Consider the following 14903-nt stretch of genomic DNA (forward strand, 5'->3'; position numbering starts at 1 on the left):
TTTGAACTTTCTTGGCCACGCATAGAGTCATCCTTCTTGAGTGAATGAAGCTTGAAACAATTGGGTCTTGTGTGCCCTTGAACACCATAATGATGACACACATGCTTCATTTGAGGCGCCCTTTAATTTTTAGGTAGTGACTTCTCTTTATCCTTTGGTTTTGCACCAATGGTTCTCTTTTCAACAACAAAGGTCTCAGTCTCAAGCTTCACTTCTTTATGTTTCTCAACACTTTTGGCTGATCCGAACCTTATTTCCTTCTTGGGTTCGTTGCTGGAGCTTCCTTCTCTGGTATAACCCAAACCGGTCTTGTCATGTGAAGATTTTTGTGAGGACAGCACGCTGTCAAGTTTCTTGGTGGAGATTCGCTCAACCTTGACATTAGCTTGGATTATTTTAAGTTCAAGAAACTTGATCTTAGAGTAAGCTTCAACCAGCTCTCCCTTGAGTCCTTTTACTTCACATTTTGCCTCTCTAAGTTGCACAAGAGTACACCTATGCTCTTCTTCAATCTTCTTCATCTTTCTTACAGCATGGCTTGCAACCTTGGCATATTTTCCACAATCTTCTGGCAAAGATTCATATGCTTCTTGAAGGTTGTTCTCACCTTCATTTTGGCATACATCTTTATCTTCCGATTCTTCAACTTCCTCACCCTCGAAATTCTCACCAAGTTCATTTACCAAATTGCTCAAATCATCCTTAGAATCAACGGAGGTAATTGCCATGAAGGCCCTATAGTTCCCGTCATTGTCACACTCTTCATCCATGTCTGAATTTGAGTTTTCAAAGTCACTAAGAGTAGTGGCAAACACTTACCCTTCCCTCTCAAATAGTTGGGACATTCTTCTTGATGTGTCCATGGCCGTTGCATTTGTAGCACACGATTCCTTGAGGGGGTTGAGAGTTCTTCCCATCTTTATTCTTGAAATCCTTTCTACCACCTTTGGATGATGAAAACTTCCCTTTGCTAAAAGACTTCCCACTATTCTTCATTTTCAGAAATTTTTTGGAAGATCTTCACAAGGAATGCTACTTCCTTCTCCACATCATCTTCTTCAAAAGAGTCATCCATTCTCTCATTAATGGTTTTAAGAGCAAGTGATTTGCTTGGCTTGTGAGAAGGCAATCTGAACTCATATGTTTGGAGAGATCCAATGAGTTCTTGAATCTTGATCTCATCCAAATCTTTGCTTTCTTCTATAGCTGTGACCTTTGCATGGTAGCTCTCCGGTAAGGACCTCAAAATCTTTCTCACCACCTTAGCATCCTCAATCTTTTTACCGAGATTGAGCTTGGCAATCACGATTTCATTGAGCTTCTTATAGAATGAGTCAAATGACGCATCATCACTCATCTTGAGTTCTTCAAATCGAGTGGTAAGCATTTGGAGTTTTGTGTCCTTGACTTTCTTGGTATCTTCATAGGTAGTCTCAAGAATTGTCCAAGCTTCCTTGGCGGTCTTTACATGTGATATCCTATGAAATTCATCAATAGACACTACAAAAGATAGCATTAATTGCTTTACTATTGGCATTTTCCAAAGCAAGAGCTGCCTTGTCCCATTCGGACTTGGCTATCATGGGTCTAACATACCCATTCTTAACAGAATCCCATATGGACTCATCTATGGCGCAAAGGAATGCCCTTATATAGACTTTCCAAAAAGCATAGTTGCTTCCATCAAAGAATGGTGGAGCATTGAGAGATTGTGACTGATCCATCACAATAGGGGTCTTGGATCGCACTTTGGTAATGAAACCACAGCAAGTGCACCCGCTCTGATACCAATTGAAAGCTCAGATTTGTGTTAAAACACAAGAGCTGTTTAGACCCCCAAATTAAAATATTATGACTCTGTTGATTTTACTCTAACTTAAATTAAGTGCGGAATAAAGTAAATGCGAGTGAACAAACAATAAAACTACTCTAAGTCATATTCAACACATCACAGCAGTAAAATGAAAGCTAAAAGAGTAGGGAAGAAGAAGAATGCAAACATAAGATAACACGCCGATGTGTTATCGAAGAGGAAATCGAAGAACTCGGTGAAAAACCTCTTCGCCGCCCTCCAAGTGGTAAATTGATCTACTAGACAATAAGTTGGGATACACGAATAGCAATGGACCCTCCAAGCCTAATCTACCCAGTGCACCTAAACCCTCCAAGCTCCTACTCCAATAAGGCTTATCGGAACCATGTCTTGTCTAACTTTCCTAATCCCACAATGCGCCCAATTGCATCCCCCAAAACTTGGCTTCTTCCCCCAAAACTTGGCTTCTTCCAATGCTTTCCAGCAGCACTAAAACCTCACTTGACACTTAGAATGGGTGTGATAAGTGTTTGGGCTATCAACCTCTCAAGGATTTGGATATGGAGAAGTAGGAGTTGAGGAAAACCACAATGGATGGTGTAGAGGATTGTGGGTATGACAATCTCTAATTCTCAAAGGTTTGTGGCTAGGGTTTTCTCTTTGAAAAAACACTCCTTTTAATATGTGAGTAATGATGGTTTATATAGTGTGTATGAGGATATAGTGGAGCAGATATGACAAAATGACAAAATAGACTATTTCGCAGGTATCTCATGGGAAGGCCTTACTAGCGAGATACTCACGAAAACTAGCTGTCACCATCTGTCATGATTTTTCGCATTCCAGTCATGTGTTGAGCACATGCTTCACTTCGCGGGAAGGCTACTCGCGAGCTACCCGCGAAAACTTTTTTAGTCTTCAATGTTGCCTTGAGTCTTCACACTCTCTATAACACACACAACCCTTACAAATAAATCCCACATAAAATACGGGGTACACAAGATTGAACATAATTACAATCAAATTTGACATGGAATTAAAGTCAACACAAAATAGTTGTAAATCATAACTTCACATTACTGCATTGTCTATGTCATTTGATGCAATTTTGTTTATGGTTACTCAAATACCACAATCGCAATGATAAGACTTAAGAGTGCAAAATAGAAATAATGGATTAATATCTTGAACCCATTACCAGTATAAAAATAGTACTTCACTATCTTATAGTTGGAGTGAATTGTCAAAAAAGAAGTCATGAATGGGCTTGTGGAGTTTTCTGCCTGTTGATCTAGCAATGCTTGTGAAGTAAGGGTGGTGGGCAGCTTCGGGCTGAATAGTCTACTGAACATTGTTTTTAAACGCTGGTAAGGCAGGAAAACCATCCTAAAGGTGGGTACATGTTCAGGCAGGAAAATCAGTCAGATAACCCTTGGATCTCTGATCTTGTCACTTCTTAGGAATATTCATAGGGTGTATTTTCATTGAATCGTGGATCTAAGTGACCATTACAGACATGGAAGGATGGTTTGTTGAAGTCCTTGTTGAAACTGATGCTACTTCGATCTTACAAAGCCCTCTTGGTTGGACGGATTATGAACATTACTTCATTTGCTGTCCTATTAAAGCTATGAAACATTCTGCATAGTAGCACAGATATACCATGAAATGTCTCCTCAATTGAAAGAGCTGTTGTACTGTATACGAGATTCCTGAAGTTCTTTGGGAAGATAGATCTTGCTGAAAAACTCTAGTGCGTCTGGATGGCATGATTTTGGCATTTGGATTTGGGTGATTAAAATTCAAATATCTTGTTTGGACAGTTTAAAAAAGGTCTAGGATTTGAATTTGACAAATCCACCAAGGATTTAAAGGTTTAAAATCATTAGATTTGAAATAACACCTAAAATCAATGAATTTGAAATCAAGGCATTTCAAATCTATTAATTTAAAATCCATATCCAAATTCAAATCCAAGTTTCCAGATGCAACCTTAGTAATTTGTGTGTAAATGTGCAAGAAACATCCTACAAGTTGTTAACAAGCTGAGTGGGCCAAGAGGGTAGCTCGGTAGTACTGCTGCCCAATCTTCGCCATTGGAAACCTGAGTTCAAAGCCCCTCTCTCCCAGTTCTTGTAAGAAAAAAACAATTTGCCAAGTGGAAGTTAGTGGAGATAGGAAGCTCTTCCTCTCTTGTGCTAAACTTAGTTGGAGGCAAGTCTACACATTTGCACTTTTACAAAAAAGTGTCTTTTGCTGCCTGCTTCTATCAAGTTGATATTGTGCATCTCCATTTTGTTGTCTTCAAAGTTACTGAGCTATAATCAACAGATGTGGGTGAATGCAGTTGAGGATAAGCATCTCTTCTGGCTTGAAGTGTTCATTCTTTTTTCTTTTATTATTATTATTATTATTATTATTATTATTATTATTATTTATTTATTTATTTTGTGTGTGATGAATTTGGAGTGTTCATTCTTAAAGATTAAGGGAATGCATATAGTGGCCACCATTTAGTGTTGTTGATACCCATTTTCGCGACATATTTTTTTACAAGCCCAACTTCCTTGTGGACTCAATTTGTGTATTACATTTATTCTTTTAAGCATGGCCCAAGCCCAAGCGACTTATTGGGGGAAATTGAGGAAGTGTGGTTTGGAGGGTATGGGTCGGTTCCTTTCGGACATTTTGCATGAGCCTAGCCCATGCGTGCTACTAAGTGGGCAAGGGAAAATGGTAGCACCTCAGGCTTATGGAGGAGGTCTTGTATCCAAAATTTCCACCCCAAAACAGCTTTTATGCTCTGGGTGACTGTGGTCCAACTTTTCTGCTATACCATTTTTTGCCTAAAACACATAGCTAACCCTAAGTGGCTGGCCTGGTCTGCTGCAACAACCAAATGCAATCTCCAAGGACCTACCATGTCTAGGAAACATCAACCGATGAATTTAGTCTACTTTATTTCCCAAATTATGCAAAAAACAAGGCATCCCTCTTACCCAAATAAATCCAATCTGACCATAACTTTTTTGATTCATACCTTAGGGTTCAAAGCCTCTTCTATTGATCAAAAACAGTCACTTAGAGCACCCCAAGTTCAATACAAAAGGCCCCAATCAGATTCAAAATCAACCAGCCACGTTCTACCCATATACCTGAAACTTCAGAACAAAACCCCATTTAGCTAGTCAACAATCTCACAATTTCGAAGCTTGAGTGTAAAAATATGGGTACAGGGGAACCTTCCCTCTTTTCCTCACAACCTCTCTCAATTTCCTTTTCTCGGTGACTGTGGGTCAAAGTTTCAGACCTGTTGAATCATGTTTTCCCCATAGAGCTGAAACTTGAAAGTAAAAACCCACTGAGCCAAGAAACATTCTCACAATTCTAATCTTAGGGGTGAAAATATGGATACAGGGGAACCTTCTCTCTCTTCCTCACAACCTCTCTTAATTCCCTCTCCTTGGTGGCTGTGGGTCGAAATTTCAGACCTGTTATATTTTTATACTTTTTCTGCATTTTTGTTATTAGCATTTTGATCCTCTTTTGTTAAAACACCATTAGCCTTTGTTTTTAATACATTGTGAATTTTGGGCTTAATTCTCCACAAATAGACACTTTTAAAGAACTCAATAGGAAATTTGGGCCGTCCTCACATTTTTGGCCTTTGTCGCAAAAATGCCCCTGACAAGTGTCAATACTCTTAAGTAGTTAAGCAAAATGAAGGCTCAAGCAGTCCATGAAAAGGGATGCAGCTGTGGTGTTCAGATTTGAGAAGGAAGCTTTATTGCTGCTTAAGCAAAGAACTGCAAATCATCATTCAGGTAGGGTGGCAGAGGTCATATATAGCTTATAAAGCATGCATGAGATTTGCTATAGAGATTGGACTTCAATCATTTTTGGACGATACCAAGGAGGTAAGGCCATCACTCCATATGATGCACAGTCGACATAGTAGTTTACATTTATTGGGGTGTCCATTATCTTTTTTATTATACAAAATAGAATTCTACTCTAGCTTAATATAAGTGTATATGTGTGTGAAGTTTCCTCCTAGAGACTTGAACTCCGGCCCTTGCCCCCCCACACTCCACAAGTACTTATACTTGTGGAGTGACCATCACACTAAGGGTGTGCGGGGGTAGGTGTCCATTATCTGAACTAGCCGTGAACTTGCGCGTTGCACATGATAATTATTTTTATGGTAGTTTTATTAAAAAAAATTTATACAATTTAAATTAATTTAATAAAGAGTAATGTATTTTGTAATTATATTTTTATTTATTATAAGAATAATCATAAATGTAATATAGGAACAATCATAAATCATAAATTCAATAATTCTTCTCATACTAAAATGAAAAAAAAAAATACAAATTTTCTCAGAAATTCAAAAGGCAAGTTAACTAAAATATTTATTTTTTAATAAAATTTATTTATAATATTTTGTGAATCATTAAAAAGAATATAAAATATGGAAATTATTCTTTTAGTTTTATACAAACTTTCTCAAACTTATCTGCCTACCATCCAAAACACTGAAAAAAGTAACTAAAAAAATTAATAAAACTTAGCTATGATTAATTGGACTAATTAGGAAAACAATTTGTTATTTATAATCTATTAAGGTTATTTTCTTTGTAGAAATTGTAATTTCGGCCATCCAAAACATATTATCAAATAAACAATTATTAGCAAAATCTAAGAATTAAATTTCTATATATGCATTGTTATAAAATAATAATAATAATCAAAGTAAAATTACGAAAGATAAAATTTTTTCTCTCATCCAATAATTATTGTTTAGCCAACCTTTGCTTTTCTCTAAATAAATGACATTATAGAGTACTTTTAATACAATTATTAAGAGTACTTTGTCCATCACAAAGTGTGGGGAGTAAAAGGGCCCAAATGGGCATATGGGCCTTTGGGCTGTAACATGGAGGGCCGACCTGCTCCAGGATTAAACTCTATGAGTCGGCCCATACGCCAAGGGTCCGAGGATACAGCCGAGGACGAGCTTCTCCTCGGAAAAACCCTAGAGAATTCAAAGTTTCATTATGAAGGTCAAAGCACAACTCTGGAGAGACCAGTGGTTAAAAGGAGACATCTTGAATCTTCTAGATGCACCAGTATTAAAGAAAATATCAAGAATAAAGGCTGCTACCTCCGCATTAAAGGCTCTGCACCTACCTCCCTGGCCGCATTAATGGGGAGGTGACCCCTGAACAGTGAGGTGGAAACTTCTAGTCACTGTTCAAAAAGTATCAGGAAATGAAGTATAAAAGGGGGGTAAAGGCCAAAGAAAAAAGGGGATCGGAAAACTAAGAAAGAAATTAAGAACTTGTAATCTTGAAGGAAGAAAGAGAAATAATAAAGAAGTAGTCCTCGGCTCGAGTCCAAGGAGATCCATTTGTCATTATCGTTCGTTATTTACTTGTGTTTGCTTATAAAAGCCTGTTATCAAGCTCCCAGTACTTCTAACCTAGGTTTCAAGCCCACACTCTACAAATTTTATTGTTTAAGGCTCATTGGGCCTGAGCCCGTGATTGTCTTTGGGTCCAGGTACAATTGTGCACTTACACAAAGGATTAAAAAATAAACAAAAATGATTAAAGTCTCATAGTTTAACATCTAAATTGAGCACTATAAAAATCATGCTATCAAATTACAATAACTATCAAATTAAATTATCCAAATCATGCTATGTAGTAAGATAATATTAGATTTTTATATTTAATCATTTATACCGCAATAGGATAATATTTAACAATCAAAGAGAGAGATAAAAAAATGCAACAATTAAAAAAACAAAACTAAATCGCATTAACCTAAAGTAGATTAAAAAATATAAAAAATTATCAACCTAAAGTGAAGATGCAAAAAAAAAAATTATCCACCCAAAAATTGAGTGTGTGTGTGTGAGAGAGAGAGAGAGAGAGAGAGAGAGAGATAGAGAGAACCTTTTTTTTTGTAAGGGAAAACTATGTGTAGAATGAAAAAGATAGTGACAAATTTATAGTAAGAGGGTGTAAATAAGAAAAAACAAAAATTGAGGAAGATGAAGGGAAAGATGGAGAATGATATTAATGTAGAAGGTAGTGGGGAAATGAGAAGGTGAGGGAAGGAGAAAAGTTGGAGAAGTAGTGGGGAGATGAAAATGTATAGGAGGGAGAAAGGTTGGAGAAGTATAAATATGAGATAAAAAAATATTACAATAATTATTAGAAAATGGAAAGACAAAAATGATGACATGAATACTGACGTGGCTCAACGTGAGCGCAGTAGCATTAAATGCCTCAGCTTTTAGTAATATACAGATGGATGTTTTAGAGTTGATGACTGTTGGCATGTCTGGCAGCTCCACTTTGTGACAATTGTCATTTTTTTTCTTTTATCTTAAATTTGCTTGCTAATGTTTTAACCCAAGACCAACCAGGAATCCCACCCAACCTCTTGACCTCGATCCTGATCTCTAGGTTGTTGCCTTATTTTTCAGCCACTTTGTTCTATAAGATAACAGAAGGATAAAATTGCACTCCTGCTCATCCTCCCTGTGAGACTGAGGGGAAACTGGTAAATTAAAACCAAAAAACCCTCAAGGTATCTCCTATATTATGTTCAATATGAATCAGCAAGGGGAAGAATTCAGTGCCTTCTCTTGGCATGTCATTCCAGTGTATGCTAAAGGGCCCACTGGACTCTCTGCAAGAAACTATGCTGTTCTATATTTTTTGTTTGTTTTTTTATTGTGTATTCCATTCATGTAAGGACCACACAATACAAACGGACAATGGCAGTGCTGCATAGGACAAATGGATAAATACTCAGGAAAGCTACAGTTTCCTTTGAATAAGTTCTGCCGACTGTATAATGCATGCCTAATTGGTCACAACATGTATGTCATTATTTATTTTGTTGAATAATTCTAGAACCATAATAATTATCTGAACTTTTTCCACAATTGTTTTATGTGACAGATTCTGATTGATTATATGTCACTTTCACATAGACCTATTATTTTTCTTTTTACTATTCACAGTTTGTCACATCAGAATTGTGATAAAGTTCTCATGCAGTAATAGATTTTTTTGAATTTTGTTGGATGGAGTTCAGCTAAATCTATCTCCATATCCTAAAAAAAAAATGCAAATAATTGCAGTGAACTAATAATAAGATACTCTTCATATTAACATTACTTTCCTTGTTGAATGATTGATTCTCCATACAAACTTGCATTTACAAAATCTCGGTAAGATCACTTGCTTTGGCCAACCACATTTAAGATAGATTCATTGGGAAAATATGCATCCAGCAGAGAAAAACCCAAAGGAAGATCAAATATTTCTCAGCCCCTCTCAAAATGAGACCAACTAATTTTGCACTTCACCAAAAGTAAGATGGTGCGGACATAAGCTACAAGCCCCCAATTATACACATGTATGGGAGGAAGAGCAAAAAGAAGACGGCCCAACCTGTGGCCTTATGGAGAGAGCCTATTAGTTATTGGACTTGAGATTAAGCAAGCCCAAGCATTTAATAATTAGGGTTTCTTTATACATTTTGTTGTTAGCTATTTAAAGACTTTTTCTGATTATTGTAAGATAGCTTTTGAGAATTATTAAAAATGTGTGTTTTCTTTTTACACTGGTGCCGACTCCAATTTGCTTGGTGCTGACTCTAAGCAACCCTTAGGTGCTGACTCCTAGGGTTTATCTTATTATTTTTTCTATTCTATTGGAATATTGTGGTTATCCTACGTTAGTTTTGGTATCAAGGCAGACTTCCGGTCCATACAACACCACCGTAGCCAACCACTTCAAAGCAAAATCATCAAAAGAGCAAGCTAACCATGACAGTATCTTTCAAGTTCTTGCCTCATGAGATATTGAACAAACCCAAACCAACCCCTGCAATCCGTGTATTCCCCCAAGCCCCACATGAGTTTCTCACCCCCAAGCCAATAGAGAAGCCAGTGACGCCTCCTAAGCCAGTGACCACAATCCGTGCCCGCCTCTGATCACAAAACCCACAAACCACAACAAAAAAAAAAAAGGTAACCCATGGCAAACCTAAACAGGTAACCCACTGTCACAACCCATTACAAACCCGCCGCAGAGCCCAGCAGCCAGCAGCTGCCGAAACCAACAAGTCAGCACTCAGCCACCGCAGATCCATCAGTTACCCGCCGCCAACACCATCATCACCCTCACCGCCGCCGCTGAAGACGTTGAACCACCGCTGAAGCCGAGATCGAGACAGGCAACTGCTAGTCTCCTTGCTTCATGCCGCCGCTGCCTTTCCCGCCGTCGCGCAGCCACCAACCATCGATCCTTAGCGCCAGTCGGAGTCCATTACAGAGCCAACCTTTATTTTTCCTTTTATCCTTTTGTTAGCTTTGAGTTCTGTGGTACCTTTAAGTTCTCGTGTGACTTGTATTTTGTTACTTCTCATTAAAAAAAGAAAAGAAAAGAAAAGATATTATTGTTACTATGACAGCCAAATTGCATGTAGTGGGCTTGAATTGTTATGCACAGGTCTACTCCAAATCCACTCACTTGAGGAGCCAGGCCCGTGACTATCTAGTGCAATAAGTTGGCCACTGACTAAGGTACAATTCTTACTCTATTTTTTTTGGTGGATTCAATTTTGCCTCATTAAAAAATATTATCTTTATATTTTTTATGTGCATATCCCACCATACTCCATTGGCCTACCCATTTTGTGCTCAAATTAGCTGTTTTATTATTTGTGTTTTCTTTCAATACCCACTCTAAAATTCCAAAAAAAACAAAAAAAAACAAAAAGGACATAACCCAATTTCTTTGAAATATCTGATTCTCATTATTAATTGTGGAGCTTATTGGAATTTGACTTTTATTTGGGCTATCTCTTAATATTGTGAACACTGTCACTATTTGACTGCAATTCATTCCTTTGATTCATCGATCTAGTCTCTACATGCACTCTTGCTTGACCTTTAATTTTACATTGAGAATTGATTACTTGAATTTTTGGGAATCTCACTTGCATTCATAAATATTGTGTTGCATGCATCTACGTAGTGGTCGCATCATGTCAAACCCTGAACATCAATTTACTTCTGAATCTAGGCCCTCTTTAAAGCAACCATAGGAGACCTAGCAAAGAGTGTCCCTGATTTGCTAGATAGGGTAGGGTGAATTGAAGCATCTCAAAGAGAGACCATTAACCATGAAGGAGATAACATGCTTAGGAAAAATAACCATGGTCACTTTAATAGGGATCCAAACTTTGAACATGATCACTATAATCACTATGGCCCTAGGGATTATGATGATAGGATGTCTAAGGAGAAGATAGAAGCACCAACCTTTGATGGCTGCCTAGACCCATGGGTTTTCACTGATTGGTTACGTCAAATGGAGAAATTCTTTGACTATTACCATTGGGCTAAGAATAGGAAAGTGAGGTATGCTAGGATGAAGTTAATTGGGAGAGTTGATCTTTTTTGGGAGGACCTTGAGGAAACCCTTAGGTGACGACGTAAGCCCCCCATTATTGATTGGATTGGGATGAAGGATGCACTCTCGAGGAATTATCTTCCTCCAACTTATAGGAGCTCCCTCCTTGAGGAATGAGATCGCCTAAAACAAGGCACTGCTCCTGTGACTGAATACATAGAAAAATTCAAGGAATTCAAGAGGCGAATTCGAATAGTTGAGGAAGAGGTTGTCACACTCAATAGGTTCAAGAAAGGCTTAAATGTTAATCTACTATGTGAGATTATCACCCGAGGGGTCACTACCTTAAGAGAAGCCTATGACCTTGCCAGGAATTGTGAGTTAGCATCCAAATCTATCTTTTGGTGACGTTCTGAGCTCCGGAGTATTCCTACCAACCCTCAACCATTTGGTAGCAAACCTAAACTTGCCTTACCCCCTAAGGTCAACCCCAATAGCATCCCAATAGAAAAAGAGGACAAGGGAAAAGGTGTGATCAATGAGCCCTTAAGATTAGGCTTTTGCCTCCAATGCTTCAAATGCAATGGGATTGGACATGTCACAGCTAGATGTCCCTCTAGGACCCTTGTCATTCAAGAGGATGATGAAAAGGTAGAAAATGTTGAAGAGCTAGTGTATGATCCAAATGTTGAAGAAGTCCAAGATGTTGAGGCCGGATGGGAAGATGATCCCAGCTCCCTCGCGTGCATTAGAGCCATCTCTCCCCAGGTTGATGATTCTAAGGTTTTTTTTGGTGTCCCTAGAGTGAATGTGGTAAAGTGTGCTTTGACAGAAAAAAGGGACATTGATGATTGGCGAAGAAGTGTCATCTTCCAGACTTACACTAAGTGTGGAGACAAAACTTGCAAGGTTATTATAGATAGTGGGAGTTGCACTAATGCAGTGTCCTCTAACGTTGTTTCCCGCCTAGGCTTGAAATTGATCCCACACCCTAACCCATATAAAGTTTCTTGGGTGGATACTTCCTCCATAGCCATAAAAGAAAGATGTATTGTCCCACTTCAATTCCTCACCTACAAGGCGGAAATATAGTGTGACGTAATTCCCATGGATGTAGGGCATATTATCTTAGGTAGACCTTGGCTTTATGATTTGGATGTCACCCTTCATGGGTGATCCAATTCTTTCTCATTTATGTTTGAAGGCAAGGAGATTGTGCTTAATCCTTTGAAACCCAAGCCAATCGACATGAGCAAGAAGCTAGAAGCACCAAAGGCGAAAGGTCTGAACATCATAAGCCCAAAGGCATTTGAGAGGGTAGCAGTTCAAGAATCCATTGTGTTTGTCTTAGTTGCTAGGGAACTTCATGGAGAGACCTGTGAGGAGCAACCTGAAGAAGTGAGGTTTGTGCTCCAGGAATTTAAGGATGTTTTCCCTGAGGAACTCCCCGATCATTTACTGCCCATGCGTGATATCCAACACGCCATAGATTTTGTGCCCGGAGTGACCTTACCTAACTTGCCTCACTATAGGATGAGCCCTGCAGAACATGCCGAGTTGCAAAGGCAAGTAGAAGAACTACTTAGGAAGGGTTTTGTTCGTAAGAGCATGAGCCCTTGTGCAGTCCCTACACTTTTAACTCCAAAGAAAGATGGGACTTGGAGGATGTGTGTTGATAGTCGTGCCATCAACAAGATCACTGTGAAGTATCGTTTTCCTATCCGTCGGTTGGATGACATGTTGGATATGATGGCTGAAGCAACGATCTTCTCCAAGATAGACTTGAAAAGTGGCTATCATCAAATTAGGGTTCGTCCTGGTGATGAGTGGAAAACTACCTTCAAGACGAAAGATGGTTTATATGAATGGATGGTTATGCCTTTTGGATTGTCCAATGCTCCTAGTACCTTTATGAGAGTGATGACTCAAGTGCTTAAGCCTTTTATGGGGAAATTCCTGATTGTGTACTTTGATGACATCCTCATCTATAGTAAGTCTGGGGAGCAACACTTAGACCACCTAACTCAAATTTGTACAACCCTTAGGTTTATATGGTAACCTGAAGAAGTGCTCTTTCTTTACCGATAAATTTGTCTTCCTAGGTTTCATAGTGTCATCTGAAGGAGTTTTTGTCGACCCCCAGAAGGTTCAAGCAATTATGGATTGGCCCGAGCCCAAAAATATACATGAGATTCGAAGCTTTCATGGACTCGCTTCCTTTTATCGCCGATTCATCAAAGGGTTTAGTACCATTATGTCCCCCATCACTGACTACTTGAAACATAGGGAGTTTATTTGGACAAAAGCTGCTACTAAGGCCTTCAATGAGGTGAAGCAAAAGATGACTGAGGCACTTGTCATGCATCTCCCTGATTTCACCAAGCCTTTTGAAGTGGAATGTGATGCCTCAGGTATTGGCATAGGGGGAGTACTTAGTCAAGAACGCCACCCAATTGCCTATTTTAGTGAGAAGTTGAATGATGCTAAGCAAAAGTACTCCACATATGACAAATAATTTTATGCCATTGTGCAAGCACTTTGGCATTGGCGCCATTACCTGTTGTCTCGAGAGTTTATTATCTACTCTGATCATGAAGTTTTGCGCTATCTCAATTCCCAAAAGAAGCTGAATTTTAGGCACGGTAGTTGGGTTGAATTCCTGCAACGCTACTACTTTGTGGTGAAACATAGGGCAAGAGTTGAGAATAAGGTTGCTGATGCGCTGAGTCGAAGAGTGTCTTTGCTATCAGTCATGAGTGTTAAGGTTACTGGGTTTGAACGACTCAAGGATGACTATCAGTCATGCCTAGATTTTGGGGTGCTCTACACTAGCCTAAGTAATGCCTCACGGCCAGTCTTGGATGATTATACCCTTCAAGATGGTTACTTGTTCAAAGCCAACAAGTTGTGTATCCCTCGGTCATCGGTGAGAGATTTCCTAGTTTGGGAGATACATGCAGGAGGCCTTGCAGGTCATTTTGGCCGAGACAAGACAATTGAGGAAGTGGAACGTCAGTTCTATTGGCCTAGTCTTAAGAGGGGTGTTGCCAAGATAGTTGGTCAGTGTCATACATGTCAACTAGCCAAACATCGCAAGCAAAACACTGGCTTGTACACGCCTTTACCTGTGCCAGATCGCCCGTGGCAGGATGTGAGTATGGACTTTGTGCTAAGTTTGCGCTGCACCTTTAGGAAGCATGATTCTATCCTAGTAGTTGTTGATCGCTCCTACCATGTTCTAAGACTTCTGATGCTTCTAAGATTGCAAAGCTCTACTTTGATGAGATTGTCAAGCTTTATGGTCTTCCCAAAACCATACTATCTGATAGGGATGTTCGCTTTATGAGTTATTTTTGGAAGACCTTGTGGCATTTAGTAGGCACCAAATTGAAATTTTCTATGGCATTTCATACTCAAACTGATGGTCAAACTGAGGTGGTTAATCGTAGTCTAGGGAACCTCCTTCAGTGTCTAGTGGGTGAAGCCAATCGGAATTGGAATTCAATTCTTCCTATAGCCCAACTTGCATATAATAGCTCTGTCAATAGGTCTATAGGCGTTAGTCCTTTTGAGGTTATGTATGGATATACACCTAGGAAGCCCTTAGATCTTTTGCCCATGTCCCTACATGTTAGGATTTCTGAATC

Source organism: Castanea sativa, chromosome 11 (assembly GCF_040712315.1).
Source record: "Castanea sativa cultivar Marrone di Chiusa Pesio chromosome 11, ASM4071231v1".
In the NCBI taxonomy this organism is placed as follows: domain Eukaryota; kingdom Viridiplantae; phylum Streptophyta; class Magnoliopsida; order Fagales; family Fagaceae; genus Castanea; species Castanea sativa.